This window comes from Aotus nancymaae, unplaced genomic scaffold (assembly GCF_030222135.1).
Source record: "Aotus nancymaae isolate 86718 unplaced genomic scaffold, 86718_ANA_hifiasm-v0.15.2.pri h1tg000003l, whole genome shotgun sequence".
Lineage (NCBI taxonomy): Eukaryota > Metazoa > Chordata > Mammalia > Primates > Aotidae > Aotus > Aotus nancymaae.
In genome coordinates this window covers 41,011,878-41,020,114 of record NW_026988414.1, presented here as the reverse complement: position 1 = coordinate 41,020,114, position 8,237 = coordinate 41,011,878, and positions in this window count along the sequence as shown.

Below are 8,237 nucleotides of genomic sequence, written 5' to 3'. Positions count from 1 at the left end.
CCAGATTTTTTAATGATTGCCATTCTAACTGGTGTGAGATGGTATCTCAATGTAGTTTTGATTTGCATTTCTCTAATGGCCAGTGATGATGAGCATTTTTTCATATGCTTGTTGGCCTCATGTATGTCTTCTTTTGTAAAGTATCTGTTCATGTCCTTCGCCCACTTTTGAATGGGCTTGTTTGTTTTTTTCTTGTAAATCTTTTTTAGCTCGTTGTAAATTCTGGATATCAGCCCTTTGTCAGATGGGTAGGCTGCAAAAATTTTTTCCCATTCTGTTGGTTGCCGATTCACTCTATTGACTGTTTCTTTTGCTGTGCAGAAGCTGTGGAGTTTGATTAGGTCCCATTTGTCTATTTTGGCTTTTGTTGCCAATGCTTTTGGTGTTTTGGTCATGAAGTCCTTGCCTACGCCTATGTCCTGAATGGTTTTGCCTAGGTTTCCTTCTAGTGTTTTTATGGTGTTAGGTCTTATGTTTAAGTCTTTAATCCATCTGGAGTCAATTTTAGTGTAAGGTGTCAGGAAGGGGTCGAGTTTCTGCTTTCTGCATATGGTTAGCCAGTTTTCCCAACACCACTTATTGAACAGGGAATCCTTTCCCCATTGCTTGTTTTTATCAGGTTTGTCAAAGATCAGGTGGTTGTAGATATGTTGTGTTGTCTCCGATGCCTCTGTTCTGTTCCATTGGTCTATATCTCTGTTTTGGTACCAGTACCATGCTGTTTTGATTACTGTAGCCTTGTAGTAGAGTTTGATGTCTGGTAGTGTGATGCCTCCTGCTTTGTTCTTTTTGCTTAGAATTGACTTGGCTATGCGGGCTCTCTTTTGGTTCCATATGAAGTTTAAGGTGGTTTTTTCCAGTTCTGTGAAGAAGGTCATTGGTAGCTTGATGGGGATAGCATTGAATCTGTATATTACTTTGGGCAGTATGGCCATTTTCACGATATTAATTCTTCCTAACCATGAACATGGAATGTTTCTCCATCTGTTTGTGTCCTCTCTTATTTCGTTGAGCAGTGATTTGTAGTTCTCCTTGAAGAGGTCCTTTACATTCCTTGTTAGTTGTATTCCTAGGTATTTTATTCTCTTTGTAGCGATTGTGAATGGCAGTTCGTTCTTGATTTGGCTCTCTTTAAGTCTGTTATTGGTGTATAGGAACGCTTGTGATTTTTGCACATTGATTTTGTATCCTGAGACTTTGCTGAAGTTGCTTATCAGTTTCAGGAGCTTTTGGGCTGAGATGAGGGGGTCTTCTAGATATACAATCATGTCGTCTGCAAATAGAGACAATTTGACTTCCTCCTTTCCTAATTGAATACCCTTTATTTCTTTTTCTTGCCTGATTGCTCTGGCTAGAACTTCCAGTACTATATTGAATAGGAGTGGTGAGAGAGGGCATCCTTGTCTAGTGCCAGATTTCAAAGGGAATGCTTCCAGTTTTTGCCCGTTCAGTATGATATTGGCTGTCGGTTTGTCGTAAATAGCTTTTATTATTTTGAGATACGTTCCATCGATACCTAGTTTATTGAGGGTTTTTAGCATAAAGAGCTGTTGAATTTTGTCGAAGGCCTTCTCTGCATCAATTGAGATAATCATGTGGTTTTTGTCTTTGGTTCTGTTTATGTGGTGAATTACATTTATAGACTTGCGTATATTGAACCAGCCTTGCATCCCCGGGATGAATCCTACTTGATCATGGTGGATAAGCTTTTTGATGTGCTGTTGTAATCGGCTTGCCATTATTTTATTGAAGATTTTTGCATCTATGTTCATCATGGATATTGGCCTGTAGTTTTCTTTTCTTGTTGAGTCTCTGCCAGGTTTTGGTATTAGGATGATGTTGGTCTCATAAAATGATTTGGGAAGGATTCCGTCTTTTTGGATTATTTGGAATAGTTTCAGTAGGAATGGTACCAGTTCCTCTTTGTATGTCTGGTAGAATTCGGCTGTGAACCCATCTGGGCCTGGGCTTTTTTTGGGTGGTAGGCTCTTAATTGCTGCCTCGACTTCAGACCTTGTTATTGGTCTATTCAGGGTTTCGACTTCTTCCTGGTTTAGGCTTGGCAGGAGGCAGCTGTCCAGGAATTTATCCATTTCCTCCAGGTTTTCTAATTTATGTGCATAGAGTTGTTTGTAATAATCTCTGATGATGGTTTGAATTTCTGTGGAATCTGTGGTGATATCCCCTTTGTCATTTTTTATTGCATCTATTTGGTTATTCTCTCTTTTCTTTTTTATTAGTCTGGCTAGTGGTCTGTCTATTTTGTTGATCTTTTCAAAAAACCAGCTCCTGGATTTATTGATTTTTTGAAGGGTTTTTCGTGTCTCTATCTCCTTCAATTCTGCTTTGATCTTAGTTATTTCTTGTCTTCTGCTAGGTTTTGAGTTTTTATGATCTTGCTCCTCTAGCTCTTTCAATTTTGACGATAGGGTGTCAATTTTAGATCTCTCCTTTCTTCTCATGTGGGCACTTATTGCTATATATTTTCCTCTAGAGACTGCTTTAAATGTGTCCCAGAGATTCTGGTATGTGGTGTCTTCATTCTCGTTGGTTTCGAAGAACGTCTTTATTTCTGCCTTCATTTCATTGTTTATCCAGTCAACATTCAGGAGAAAGTTGTTCATTTTCCATGAGGCTGTGCGGTTCTGGGTTGGTTTCTGAATTCTGAGTTCTAACTTGATTGCACTGTGGTCTGAGAGACTGTTTGTTATGGTTTCCGTTCTTTTGCATTTGCTGAGGAGTGATTTACTTCCAATTATGTGGTCAATTTTAGAGTAGGTGTGATGTGGTGCTGAGAAGAATGTATATTCTGTGGATTTGGGGTGGAGAGTTCTGTAAATGTCTATTAGGTTTGCTTGTTCCAGGTCTGAGTTCAAGTCCTGGATATCCTTGTTAATTTTCTGTCTCGTTGATCTGTCTAATATTGACAGTGGTGTGTTGAAGTCTCCCACTATTATTGTGTGGGAGTCTAAGTCTCTTTGTAAGTCTTTAAGAACTTGCCTTATGTATCTGGGTGCTCCTGTATTAGGTGCATATATATTTAGGATCGTTAGCTCTTCTTGCTGCATTGATCCTTTTACCATTATGTAATGTCCTTCTTTGTCTCTTTTGATCTTTGTTGCTTTAAAGTCTATTTTATCAGAGATAAGAATTGCAACTCCTGCTTTTTTTTGCTCTCCATTTGCTTGGTAAATCTTCCTCCATCCCTTTATTTTGAGCCTTTGTGTATCCTTGCATGCGAGATGGGTTTCCTGGATACAGCACACTGATGGGTTTTGGCTTTTTATCCAATTTGCCAGTCTGTGTCTTTTGATTGGGGCATTTAGTCCGTTTACATTTAGGGTTAAAATTGTTATGTGTGAATTCAATCCTGTCATTTTGGTGCTAGGTGGCTGTTTTGCCCCTTGGTTGATGCAGATTCTTCATTGTGTTGATGCTCTTTACCTTTTCGTGTGTTTTTGGAGTGGCTGGTACTGGTTGTTCTTTTCTATGTGTAGTGCCTCCTTCAGGAGCTCTTGTAGAGCTGGTCTGGTGGTGGTGAACTCTCTGAGTTCTTGCTTGTTCACAAAGGATTTTATTTTTCCTTCACTTATGAAGCTTAGTTTGGCTGGATACGAAATTCTGGGTTGAAAGTTCTTTTCCTTAAGGATGTTGAATATCGGCCCCCACTCTCTTCTGGCCTGTAGGGTTTCTGCTGAGAGATCTGCAGTGAGTCTGATGGGCTTCCCTTTGTGGGTAACCCGACCTTTCTCTCTGGCTGCCCTTAGTATTTTCTCCTTCATTTCAACCCTGGTGAATCTGATGATTATGTGTCTTGGGGTTGCTCTTCTAGAGGAGTATCTTTGTGGTGTTCTCTGTATTTCCTGGACTTGAATCTCGGCCTGCCTTGTTAGGTTGGGGAAGTTTTCCTGGATAATATCCTGAAGAGTATTTTCCAGCTTGGATGCATTCTCTTCGTCACATTCAGGTACACCTATCAAACGTAGATTAGGTCTTTTCACATAGTCCCATATTTCTTGTTGACTTTGTTCATTCCTTTTTACCCTGTTTTCTCTAATCATGCCTTCTCGTTTTATTTCATTGAGTTGATCTTCGACCTCTGATATCCTTTCTTCTGCTTGGTCAATTCGGCTGTTGAAACTTGTGCATGCTTCACGAAGTTCTCGTGTTGTGTTTTTCAGCTCCATCAATTCGCTCATATTCCTCTCTAAGTTGTCCATTCTTGTTAGCATTTCGTCAAGTCTTTTTTCAAGGTTCTTAGTTTCTTTGCATTGGGTTAGAACATGTTCTTTTAGCTCACGGAAGTTTCTTATTATCCACTTTCTGAAAGCTGATTCTGTCATTTCATCACACTCATTCTCCGTCCAGTCTTGTTCCCTTGCTGGTGAGGAGTTGTGCTCCCTTGTAGGAGGAGAAGTGTTCTGGTTTTGGGTGTTTTCATCCTTTTTGCGCTGGTTTCTTCCCATCTTTGTGGATTTATCCACCTGTTGACTTTGTAGTTGTTGTCTTTCTGATTTTGGTAATTTTAAGTCTGCTGTGGCAGAACTCATAAACCCCCTGCTCTTCCCCCGAGGTGTTCTGTCCCAGGGAGTTACTGTTTTATGGTGTTCCCCTGTGCGGTTGCTGTTTTCCCTGCCCACAAGGTGGCAGCCTAGTCACACTCAGGTTGCAGAGGCTTCGCTAAGCTGCTGTGGGCTCCATCCAGCTTCCGTGTGAACTTCTGGGTGTAGTTAGAACTGCTTCCGCTATGTTGGCCCGCCCCTGTAGTGACGGAGTCTCTGTAGTGGCGGATTGCCTTGGTACAGAACAGCAGGGTGCCTATGGAGAACGCCCCTCCTCCACAGAGCTGGACCGTCCCGGTTTCAGTTGTGTTTCAGGTCTTCTTGCTGGGTAAGAGGGGACACCGTCTCATCTGATCTGCCTCCGGAGCCGCTGCGTTGGCTAAAGCCGCGGCTCTGAGATTCGTGGCGCTGGCCTGGCTCCCCGTTTCAGCTCCCCTTGCTGGCTTATAGGGGACTCAGACTCTCTCACTTTGTACAGTGAGCCGTTGCCTCAGGGTGCCGGCCCAGCGGCTGCGCCGTTCAAGCCAGCGGCGCCAGCAGCGCTGGCGACCCGTGTGGCTTCTCTGCGTGTGAATCTCCTGGTCTGTGGGCAGTAAAAATCAGTCTGGAAATACGGCGTCCACTCACCCTCTGTGCTTTCTCTCGGAGCTGCATTCCCGAGTTCCTCCTAAGCGGCCATCTTGCGCCATTGTTTCGCGATTTCTCAAGCATCTAGAAATAGAAATTCCATTTGACCCAGCAATCCCATTACTGCGTTTATACCCACAGAACTATAAATCATTCTACTACAAAGACACATGCACAGTATGTTTATTGCAGCCCTGTTTACAATAGCAAAGACCTGGAACCAACCCAAATGCTCATCAATGATAGACTGGACAAAGAAAATGTTGCACATATACACCATGGCATACACGCAGCCATAAAAAATGATGAGTTCATGTCCTTTGTAAGGACTTGGATGAATCTTGAGACCATCATTCTCAGCAAACTGACAGAAGAACAGAAAACCAAACACTGCATCTTCTCACTCATAGGTGAGTGTTGAACAATGAGAACACATGGACACAGGGAGGGGAGCATCACACACTGGCGGCAGTTGGGGAGGGCTAGTGGAGGGACAGTAGGGGGTGGGCAGGGTGGGGATAGATAACATGGGGGCAAATGCCAGATATAGTATGCACCTATGCAACAACCCTGAATGACCTGCACTTGTACCTCAGAACCTAAAGTAAAATAAAATAAAAGAAAAAAGAAGAAAAGCTGTACAAAATGGTAAAAAAAAAAAAAAAAGAAAGAAAGAAAAGATGAAGGGGTCCCAGGGGATCTTGGCAGAGTACTGATAGGGTCCACTGCACTCATTTACTAGTGATGGTTTGTTTCCTTTCTCAGTATGAGAATAAAACAATCCTGAAGCCAGCAGAGCCAACATAAGCCTCAATCCTTTTAGATTTGCATGTTCATTTTACTTCAAAGCAGACTTTTATTCAAAACTAAAATTCACCTAAAGGATTTTCTCAGATTTATTTCATATAATCATATATTTTTGAAACTGAAGGGAACTTAGTGACTATGCACAACTTCCCACCAACTTGGGTCTACCCTGTCCCCCAACCTCACAACTGTCTGGAAGAGTATCAACTTCCAGATATTGCACAGCTTGTTAATAGAGCAGCTATAATAGCTGTCTGTTAGCAACTTTTATATTATTTTCACAATAGTTATTTAACTTGCAAAATATTGCAAAATATAAAAAGAATAAAAAATAACAGGTACCCATGTTCTCATCTTCATTTAAATAGATACTATTTGACGAAAAATTGGCTGAGCTATCTTTTTTTTTTAATACAAAAGAGAACATGCTATAAATTCAGATAAAGTGTCAGCCTTCACCTTCACCAATACTTTCAGTAATAACTTCTCCTACAAAATGAATCACTCTCTGAAAAGGCCATGTTATTATCCTTTAGCTTTTTTTTTTTAATGTAGCTACATTTGTATGTGGAAAAATTCATGAATATTATCACCCTTTAACTTTTTTAAAGGATTTATTTTTTTGATACTCATACATTTAATTTATTCAGCCAAGTAGCCATAGAATGTTTTATTACATTTCCTGAGTGAGGGACACAATAAGGTTGTGTTTCTGTTTTAGTATTAATAAAAATAGTACCGATTAAATTTTATGCCTATTTTATATTTGAGCTTGAGCAGTTTTTTTCTATAGGAAATGTGGTATTGCTAGGTTGCAGTATGCATCTTCAACTTTTTTTTTTTGAGACACAGTTTTGCTCTTGTTGCCCAGGCTGGAGTGCAATGGCAGGATCTCAGCTCACTGCAACCTCCACATCCTAGGCTCAAGCAATTCTCCTGCCTTAGCTGGGATTATAGGTGCACACCAGCATGCTTGGCTACTTTTGTATTTTTAGTACAGACAGGGTTTCACCATGTTGACCAGGCTGGTCTCGAACTCCTGACCTCAGGTTATCTGCCTGCCTCAGCCTCCCAAAGTGCTGGCATTACAGGCATGAACCACTGTGTCTGGCTGCATCTTTAATTTTTTCGGGGGGGGGGGTTGTGGGGGAGCTACAGCAGCAGACATTTCTTTCTTTTTCTTTTCTTTTTTTTTAAATAGAGATGGGGTTTCACCATGTTGGCCAGGATGGTCTCGATCTCTTGACCTCATGATCCGCCCGCCTCAAACTCCCAAAGTGCTGGGATTACAGACGTGAGCCACCGCGCCCAGCCTAGCGGAAATTTATTTCTTACAGTTCTGAAGGCTAGAAATCTGTTCAAGCTGTCAGCTGGGCATCTTCAATTTTTTTAGGTTTACTCTTAAAATACATATTTTAAAGGAATTTCTTGTTTACAAAAATAACTTATAAATTATCTAAAAAGTCATATTTATTTTTAAATAATTTATTACTTAATGTTCCTGAAACATCATCTTTAAGATAATGGAAAATTATGATTTGGGTTAAGTGTGTCTATTTATTTGATTGATTTTTATTTAACTGAGTCAAAATTTCATTTGCTGTGAATTATTATGACAGCATTAAGGATATGGATGCCTAATATTAAAACTGAGTTAGCTGTAGAATTAGAAAGTGCAAAACCCTTTCAAATTTGCTCCAATTTTTCACTCATAGGATATCTCCTAAATCAGATTGGTTTTTTTTATGACTAGCCATATGTAGGTTCTATTTTCTTTTTCTTTCCCACTAAATAAATTTTGGACATGTGTTAAGGCTATCTCTAGAAATGTGTTCATATAAAGCTCTCCAACTCTCACATCTATGCCTAAAAGTGCTGTGCTTGAAATTTATTTCTCATGCATATCTGTCTTTTAAAGCACACACTCTTTATGCATATGAGTAAATGCTGACAATCCCAAAAGCTATCTAATACAACACAAAAGAGGTGAGGTTTCCAGTTCTCTTGATATTCTCTCCAAGGCTTTCCTCTTTGAATATAGATGGGTATGGTGTTGTGTTGAAAGGGATATGATATTGGTGAAGAGGGACTTGCTTTGCTATCTAAATTTAGAACCAGTGCTGTTTTATAAACTAGAATCAGGTTTGCACTGGAATGCTGTCTGAATTCCAGGGCAAGGAGGTCTTCATGTAGCCAGTAAAATCTAAGAATATTCTGTAAGCCTGTGGTCTTCATTTTAAC